The 9,902-nt window shown below is 38.6% G+C and overlaps 1 pseudogene; it reads right to left on the minus strand.

Annotated features, from left to right (window-relative positions):
* Positions 1 to 6,260: 6,260 nt before the first annotated feature.
* LOC147440502 (uncharacterized) lies at positions 6,261 to 8,956 on the minus strand (annotated as a pseudogene).
* Between the last annotated feature and the right edge of the window lie 946 nt (positions 8,957 to 9,902).

Raw genomic sequence — 9,902 nt, forward strand, 5'->3', positions numbered from 1 at the left:
CTCCAAGCACACTATGGCATCTGAGATGATCTTAGGACGCCTTTAAGCTCCATTGTAATGCTATCCATCCCATGTGTTTGTCTTTTTGTGTTGATTTCTCGTCCTTAATCCAAACTGGATCATTGACTTTGACTAAATTGCTTGGAACAAACACTTGCTTGACTTTCCTTTGCTTTCTTGAGTACTTTGGCTGATATACCTTTGCTTTTCTGGGTGTCTCCTTAGAGGTTTGGTAACTCAACCTTGTTTTGAGTAAGCTCTCTCGCTCTTCCTTGAACATTGCAATTTGTTTTATTCGCTCATTGTCTCTCCTTCTTGATTCATATGGCCGCCCTCTTGTCCTTCTCCCTTCTTCTTCTCTCCCGCCCTCATGGCAATCTTCCTATCAAAAATGAGGGAAAAAAACCGGAAAATAAAAAGTCATTGCTATGGAAAAAAAAGAAAAAAAGTATAAAATCGGGAAAATTAAAGTCGAGATCAAAAGGAACTTCGTGTCGAAGCTTATCAAGGACTTGTAGACATGGTGGCAGCTAGGAATTAATGATTGCCATTCTATTCAACTTAATTACTCAATTTTATCTCCTTTATGTACCCAATTTTTTTTCCATAACAGACCCAATCATTATAGTCCGGTAGTTATTTACATTCTTTACATCCCCTCGTTTGTGCAAAGGATTGACCCAATTAGTGCTCCAATCACAAGGCATACCATGTTGAAGTGCAAGGTTGAACATATCACACATCCACTCATGTATAAAATCTCCCATCCATTTAATCATTTTTGGCTTGATACCTTGAAGATCTCCCATGTCAATGCAAGTGGCCAACTTTTTGAGGCAGTCGCACACATCCACAATAGTAAAAAAAAGAGGTCATACATGGGACTGAACCATAAAATGGCATCTTTCTAGCATTTAGGTGCTCATATAGTTGCCTACAATGTATGTACATATCCACAAAACGGGATTTACCAAAACCCTCAACCTGCTTGCCTAGGCCTCAAGTTTCTCCAAAATCTTCCATATGCGTGTGCCTTTTCTTGGACTTGAAAGAATCGATGCTTGACTTCCCACATTCTTCTCTTCGTTGTCTTTGTATATAGTTCCATCTAGATTTATCAAGAACATTAGACCAACTAGACATTCTTTAACAAACCATCTTTTGCGTGATCTATCTTTGTTCATACCATGGACATGCTTTATGGCAAAGAATTATTTGGCACAAAAAACAAATAACGTTACAGGTCCTCTTCACAATGGTTGATCTAGTAATGAAATTAGGAGTCATTGTCATTCTATCATAAGCATCATCTTATTATTATCAACAATGAAGCTTTACCTGCTGGAACAAAGTGTGGTGCTCGTCCCAACTATAGATATTGAAGTATAGATCGATTTTTCATTTTGTTGATAGCCTCTATTGACAAAAACCATGGACAATCAAGTATATTGGGTCAGAATTGAAACAATAGGAAAAAAATACATGATTTTTTTTTGTCCCAAACGTAAAACCTCTTTGTACACAATGTTTCAAGCATAAACCATTGGCGGCTCTATGGATTCACTTATATTGGATCTTTATGCATCATCAAGAACTATTTTGATGGCATATGAACTATATCTTGTTTTAAGAATATTCCAAGAGACTTCCTATGGCAAGTAAAACCCCTCACTTCACATCTAATTAGAACAACCCAAAGCTTTCTTACCACATAATGCAATCAATGTTCTCCAAGTGAAGGCATTTTTCATAGAAACTTCATCATTAACTTTTTGTGCTTTTGTATTGGCACCATATTTGGCACAAATATTGACCAAAACATTGAAAAAGCACAAAATATTTCTCCAACATCCCTTAATTAGCAACCTCAACGTGCATTATCTTAGCCTTTCAAGGTGTTGTCCATAAGGTCACATGCTTTCAAGGTGCAAGCATAGGTACTTGCATTTGGATAAAGGACATATCAACCAAAGCATTGGACATCTCCGACAGTTCATGACTAGAATCTCATCGTGGATTATCTCACCCATGTCAGCATCTGGCATAAGGCCACGGGCCTTCAAGGTGCATGCAAAAATGACTTCATCTAGAAAGAGGCCTTCCCTTCACATGAAATGAAAATAGGATAGAGCTTGCCATAGCCATGTTGGGCATATCTTATGACGAACGTGTTCCAAGAGATGACATTTTGGACAGCAAGCTTATGAAGAAATTTTTATGATTTTATAAGGGCACCACAATTGGCATACTTATTGAGAACAACATTGCCAAGCACAACGTATTCCTCCACTAGCCCTTGACTAGCAATCTTATCACAAACTTATCATATTGTACTATGACAACCATGTGGCATTCCCCCCAACCAAGTTGACATGCACGATGATGCTATGTATCCTTCATGTGGGTGGTGCACACTTAATTCCCAAAGCAAATCAACTCCCATAATCAATGAGACTAATAAATGCAATGGTCGCCTTTTGAATATCCCACAATTTGTAATGATGATGGTCTACGTGCATATATAACATCTCTTTTTATGTAGAAGCAATTGTTGATGAGACCTTTGTCCTCCCCTCTCATAACCACCTTTTGCACTTTCTCCCTCTTATTGCTCAATTGTCTCCTTTTGATTTTCTCTGTGAAATTTGGGCTTTCAGGGCTTTCAGACCTTTGTCCTCCCCTCTCATAACTACCTTTTGCACTTTCTCCCTCTTATTGCTCAATTGTCTCCTTTTGATTTTCTCTGTGAAATTTGGGCTTTCAGGGCTTGGGTGAAGCAGACAATGAGGAAAGTATACCTGCAACCCGGGTAGCCATCTTCTTCACATGTTGCAGGCAAATTTATGGCCTTCTAGGTAGAGTGAAAGTTATGATCAGAACCATGACAATCTACTTGAGCTCTGTAAACTCTACAGGAATATTTCACTCACTATCCTTAATCTACCTGTTGAGAGAGTTTTTTACAAGTACTACGAACAATACAACTTGAATTTCAGGCGGGTCTTTTATAGGAAAATAAACATAATTTTAACAATCCTATAGATTAATAAAGTGAAGATAATGAAAGTGAGTAGCACCCAACACACTCATTAGGGCCAAAAACAGTTAGAAAAGGGTTGTTTGTGAATGTAAGGATTAAGGAATAGTCCAATAGTCATTTGACACGTATACAAAAGTATGGCACTCTTGTCTCATCTATCTTGGATTTTGGTGGTCCTATTTTGACGGAGAGTGGCTAAATATCTTGATCATAAGGATGAAATTGCTATATTAAGGTGCTTTCAGCGAGTAAGCTCATTAAATTTGCGGGCGACAACATTATTGTCAAAAGATATGAAATCTATGTGTGACAAGGCTATTAATGACAAACTACCTACTTTTTTCAAACGTATACCTGTTTTGCTTTCCATCTTTTTTGTGAGAGGTTTAGGTCTTTTTGTCTTTGTATTTTCTTTCCTCTTCTCTAATCTCTGAGTTTCCATGGCGTCTTCTGCACGTCTCCCTTCACATAACATAACTTCTTGTGACTTTCATAATGCTAGAGAGGATCGATGGTCTTTGGAAACCCATGTCTTCTCTTGTGAATGACTAGGTAACAATGCTTCCTTCACGCAAAGGTGTACACATAAAGAAGAGATCCAAACGCAATCAAGTAAAAAACCATTGGAAAGGTCGTGTTCTTGATTTCAAAGTGACTAACAATGGCTGGCTAGCTAAGGTTCATCATGCGTACATGCTTAAGGATATGGTGTTAGACTTGGATGGACATCCCACATTTCATTCTTACTGTAAGTTAAAAAAAAAAACTTATCTATTTGATACAATGAATTGTTCATTCTCCCATGGTTTTTTCTCATTTTTTGATTCCATTCCAGATATATTTCCTTCAACAACAGTTGTGGAATGGTAGCCTGTGGAGAGTCTAGGTGGGACGTTCAAAGCAATGCATAAAGGGATTGTAGATGCTATGTATGCTGACAAGCCACCTTGTTTTCACAAAACAATGGATTTGTTTGTCTATTTTGTAGAATACAAGGTTCCATCATGATAAGGTGCATATGGAGAACTACATCAGTTACTCATTCCCACCATAAGTTCACTTGATTGGGAAGCTCGTGATGCATGTATTATATCAATCTTCAAATCCAAGATCAGAGAAGACATCCTTAAAGCTATGTCTCCGGGCAGGATATAAAAAAGGATTAAAGTTCAATGGTTCTTGCCTATACATGTCTTTGTGGAATGTTTCAAAACAATGGACTTGCAGAGGACAAAGACGATGTGGCTTAATAGAAGACTTTCTATGACTAAATTGGATAATGTAATTCGAGACGGATTGAATACCAAAGAAACTTTCCATATTGGCAATAATATAACTTGTAGAGTAAGCCCAAATTCTATGTCTATCTCATATCAACTATGTCGTCAATCATTAGTTCTAGGCTATGACTATAGGAGATGGAGAAGCAAATTAGGTAGTTGGGTTCCTCTCCACTCTGAGGAAAATTGTCCAGAGTATGAATTAAAGGTCACAGTCCATCCACACACTGAGCATAGAAGCCTTATAGTAACAACAAATTGGAGACTACAGGATGTTAGAGAATCTCTTGAGTTTTTTGATGAAACATATCCCGAGTACAAGGATGGACAATTAAACCTCTTGCATGACATGCCACTTGCAAGGACTTGAAAAAACAAGCTCAATGTTGTAATCATTGCATTTTGCAAATTTATTTGTCTTTTCTACCTTGTTGTGATCATTCTTTATGTTGTTTTAAACTAACATGACACCATGATACACATTTAAGAATCAAATAGTTGGTATTAAGTATTTGAAGTACAAAATTATGAACCACCAAAGGGTATATGTTCATATGGACAAAATGAACAAAAGTGTAAATAGCTTTTGTGGAGTAATCAATCATGAAACTCCACATTTCTTTTTTCTTGAGAGGATGCTACATCCTCAACGATCCTTTTTCTTTTGTGTTCAAGAGGGGGTGAAGTCAGTTCAGGAGGGGATGGTGGTGACTTGGGCTCCTCAGGGCTTGGCATGGGGGACTTGGCAGGGGTTGGTGCTTTGGGCTTCTGAGCAGTGGTTGGCTTGGGTGACTTGGCAACCTTCTTTGTCCACATAAATGGTAGTTTGAAAGGTGAGCTAGGTGCCTTACTGTTCTTAGCCGAACGATGCTTTTGAACCTTGAATTTCAATGGTGAGTGGAATGGATGGCCCTTTGTATCTGCTTTTCTTTTGGCAGGGCTCTTCTTCTTGGTGGGCCTCTTCCTTTTGGTTGGGCTCTTCTTCTTTGTAGGCTTCTTTGAAGGGATCTTCTTTGCAGGGCTCTTCTTCTTGTGACCCCTTTTATTTGCATCCAAACCTTGGTGGCTCTATATTTCTTTGGTGGCAAAGGAGACTCTTTCATCTATAGTTGGTGCCATAGGTGAGTCTCGATATTTTGGGTTTATTGATCTTTCCAAAACCATGAAACAACCTTCTCTCTCACCCACGTGACCCAAGACTCTGGATATTCATGCAACTGCAAAAAATAGGAAAAGGAAATAAAAAACATGAGTACATATATAAATTAAGAAGTCAAAACAAATCAATGGAGCATGAGATGCACACTTAGAGTGAGTGTAGTCATCCTGCACCTTCACTCAAGATATCTCCATGCATTGGCAAAAGCACTCTCCATCCACAAGATATTGAGTCTATTTGTAAAGGCACTTTTGGATTGTAGAATTTAAAACCTTCTATATTGTAATACTTATTCGTGGTACTCACGTGACCAACGATAAGTTTGGTAGCACTGCAAGAAGACATCAATCAAAACACTACTAGTAGAAAACAATGGGCCATCAAGCATAGATCATACTTCATAATTACAGTTTACTTCTCCCATGAATACTTGACAATGAATTCATAAATATAATATCTTTCTCCAAAATATTGAAGATAATAAGACTCCAATGCCCTCTACAGAAAATTAACAATTAGCTAGGAATACCACAGAATGTTATAAATTGTTAGGAGTTAAGACTTACCCTTCAACATAGGGGTATATTATGTAATTGGCAGGTCATCATGTCAAAATCTTCAAAAAACTTGAAAGACTTCCTTGCTTTTTAAATAGGCACTGTGTCACTAGAGGATCAAGTATGGAAATTTGCAGAACTATAGCCTCTAGAAGATCCCTCATAAGACAACTGAAGTCAAAGAAAACACATCCCCCAATGAGGCCCTTGTAGGCGCACATGCACTAATAATTAGCAAAGGGGCAACACATACGTGAGACAGTTGGGGTTAAAATAATACTTGTGTCTTGAGGGAATATGTCACAGTACACCTCATCATCCCCACACATGGAGACGTCCGCTACCATTTGGCCTGTAGCTTTTTCATAAAGGAGAGAGTTGGATGCTCTTAAATTTTTTTCTTGCTCTGTAAGGATAGCATCCTCGAACATCATGTCTTGCTCCCTCTCAACCTCCTTTCCTGCTTTGATATCCAGGGCCTTTCTTGTCTCATATTGTTGTGTAACATCTTGAATGACAACCGTTGACTTCTTCTACTGCCTAGAAGGGGGGATATTTAAAATTTGAAAGTCCCTAAGATCCTCACTAGGAATAGGATCCATAGCCTTATCAAACTTGTACTTCAACCTTGACACAAGCACATAATCTTTGCTCATCAGTGTGACCTTGTGAGAAAATGCAGCTGCAATGCAGCTATCATTCATAAAGTCTATTAGGAAATCCTCAGCAGCCTCCTGAAGGCACATCAAGGCTTGAGATTGCCACCTTATTGAAAGAAAAGTTTTGATTTTCGCATGCTCACCTCATGCTCACAAGTCTATCTGATATCTCTTTGACAACTCTCATGAAGGGTAGCCTTGGAATAAGAAGACAAGTAGACTTATGTGCTTTCCTTATCTCCCTTAGAGATTTGACTTGATAATTCATTCTCTTCCTAGAAGTAGGTCTTTGGCGAGGTTGTGTAGGTGGTTTCCCTTCTTTCTTTCCAACCTCTGGATTGACTAATTCTTCTTGGTTGTCATCATCATCTTTTTCTGAATCCTTCAGGGCTTGGTAAACTTTTCTTGCGGTTTGCTTTGTCCTTGTCTTTTGATAGTCAAAAAGTGCTATAGGAGGCACAAGAGACTCTCCAAAAAACAAGCTATCGCCTTGTAATGAAAAGATCACATGCTTCAAGACTATCCCGAACAACGAGATAAGAGATATTACCAAAGTCTAGAACAACTCGCTATTGTGCCATGCGGGAAGGTGAAAAAAATACCACAGGACACGATAAGAGGTGCTCCCAAAGTCTAGAACTACTCTCTATTGTATTTTGCGGGTAGCTAAGAATAAAGTAGTCAATTCAAGAGAAAATCCCACAGAATGCGATAGTAGGTATTTCCAAAGGTTGAAACTACTCGCTATCACGTCGCACGGGCAACTAAGATGAGATAACGCAAAGAACGTGAAAGGGGGTGTTCTCAAAGCTTTTAACTCTTCAATATTGCATCGTACGGGTAGATGAGAAAAATGTAATAGGAGAAAGATGAAAGAAGTGATGGCGGAGGATGATGGAGGGACGAAACAATGCAAACTCAATGTTTGGGAGAGGTGAAAAATGAATACGTGACGTGGGCCTTTTATACATCCGACCATTGGTACATTATCAGTTAGATTTATGCCACATGGCATGTGTGCATGAGTGACACGTGTCAATAACGGTCATTTTTGGACCCCTTATATAAGTTTGACTCTGACTTTTTTGTTGCTTTATTACTCGTTTGGGCCACACGATGCGAAAACATTAAGCTTAACCTCTTCAAAGAACTCTCCTTTATCCATGCACTAACGTTACCTTTATACACCTTCCTCTAACCTTTTCAAAGCACTCTAACTCTCTCACGTCAACTCCATTTCACTGCCCTCGCTCCTTATCCATCGACCATTCACGTTGGTCCTGCACGACGCAATACTGGGTGCTTGCAAAGGCTGCATCATACTACTATTGCTCTGTTTGGGTTTTATTGCCACGCCCTGAACCACCTGCACGACATGATAGCCGTAGCTAACAGAGTCTCCCTCATGCCTCTATCGTTGTGTTCGGGTTTTATTGACACGCCGTAAGCCCTTTGCACACGACGCAAAAGGAGGGTTTAGCAGGATCTTGCTTATGCCCCTATCGCTCCATTCTGGTCTTGCTTCCTTGCCCTAAACGTTTTTGCAACCAAATCATGAGTGAAGGTCGTGAAGAGATTTTAAAGGAGAGCCCAAGTGAGAAGCTCTTGGTTGCTGTCATGGATGGTGGTGACATGGAAGTATACATCAAAGCATATGAAATATTCAATCCTTTGTTTGATCTTGCAATTATGCTAGCTAACTTGAAGGACTTTTTGTCCAAGGAATTCAAAGACTTTGAAGAGGCAATTGAGGGTAAGTGTTTGGTGTTGGATGGAAAGACTTATTGTCATCTAACTGAATTTACATCCAACTCAATTGAGAAATGCAAAGTAACAAGGACATTAGGAATATTTTCTAAGAAGACTTCATTTATTTATCCACCGACCATTTCTTGTCATTTATATTCAAAGCCTTGCAACCTTGTTCCAAAAGAAGTTGCCTTTCTTTTCTTTTTGTTCCTTAAAGTTGATATGCAAGGCAAAGGTGATGAAGTGAAAGATACAGACAAAGAGGGAACAAATACAAATGTTTCCACAGTCTTGCAGCTTGAGAAAAGTGAAATTCTAGAGCAGGAGGAAAATGATGCTGTAGCTGAGGAGAAGGAGAGTCTCAAGAGAGTTCAAATTTGGATGTGGCTCAATTTAGAGCTAGTATTGTCATTGATGAGCCCATAGAGGAGGTAGAGGTGTTTGAGGCCTCGCTTACTGTTCCAAACCTTCCCTACTTCTATATCAATGAAAAATATTATATCCATCTCCATCATATTCAATGTCTGCTTAATATCAGGGAGGAGTATTGTATTGCAACCATTTCTGAAGCTTCTGAGGTGGCCAAAGATTTCATTGACACAAAAGAAGAGTCAAAAGAGGAGTTTTTGGCACTTGTTGATCAAAGATGTGGATTTTGAGAAGAGACTTGTTGAGCTTGGCATCCAATATTTTGGGAGAGACCTTAATCTAAAGGAAGTCGAAAACGACTTTGACATAAGAGAGATGACTAGATCATGCAATCTCCTTCAAGAAAAAGACATTTACGAGGATGAGTTTCAAAATGTAGATTCAATTTCACCTTACTCTCCCTTCCTAAAATCTTCCTTTTGTTTCAAGTTTTTTTTAATTACTCATTATTTCTTGTTTTGCAGATCGAACTCCTTGACAAAAACAATTTTCTTGGGAGAGCTAAAGGCTCGAGAGGGAAAGCAATAGAGGTAATTTCAAGAAGGGACGCCTCCTCTCTTATGCACTACATTCCTAGATTTTTCCATTCCCTGAGTATTCCGTGTTGCAAGGGGTCCTTGTTTTGAAAAATATGGTCCATGTAGGTACAAAATATGCTATTTTTTTAAAAAAAAAAGGCTAGTTGAACTCATGGGATGCAATGTAAAATACTATCCACACTTTAAAAGTAATTGAATACTCACCAAATAATATGTGATGTCTTTTTCTCCCCAAGCATCTGTGATAGCAGCTATTAAAAGCTTTATTGTCTTCTTAAAGTCATCTGCATAAGTAGTAGAGCTAACTTGTTTTCTCAAAACTTTCAAAAAATTGTCAAGATTCTTCCACACTTCCATGCGTTTCTTAGCTACATCTGGTCTACTTTTGACATTGGTTGTTATTACACAAAGATCCTTCCAGCAGTTCCACATAGCGTCAACTTGTTTGTTGTCATGGTTGCTCAAAACTCTTCTGGCTTTTTCTCCACCC

The sequence above is a fragment of the Adiantum capillus-veneris genome, chromosome 15 (genome assembly GCF_014529385.1).
Source record: "Adiantum capillus-veneris isolate H3 chromosome 15, ASM1452938v2, whole genome shotgun sequence".
Taxonomy (NCBI): Eukaryota; Viridiplantae; Streptophyta; class Polypodiopsida; order Polypodiales; family Pteridaceae; genus Adiantum; species Adiantum capillus-veneris.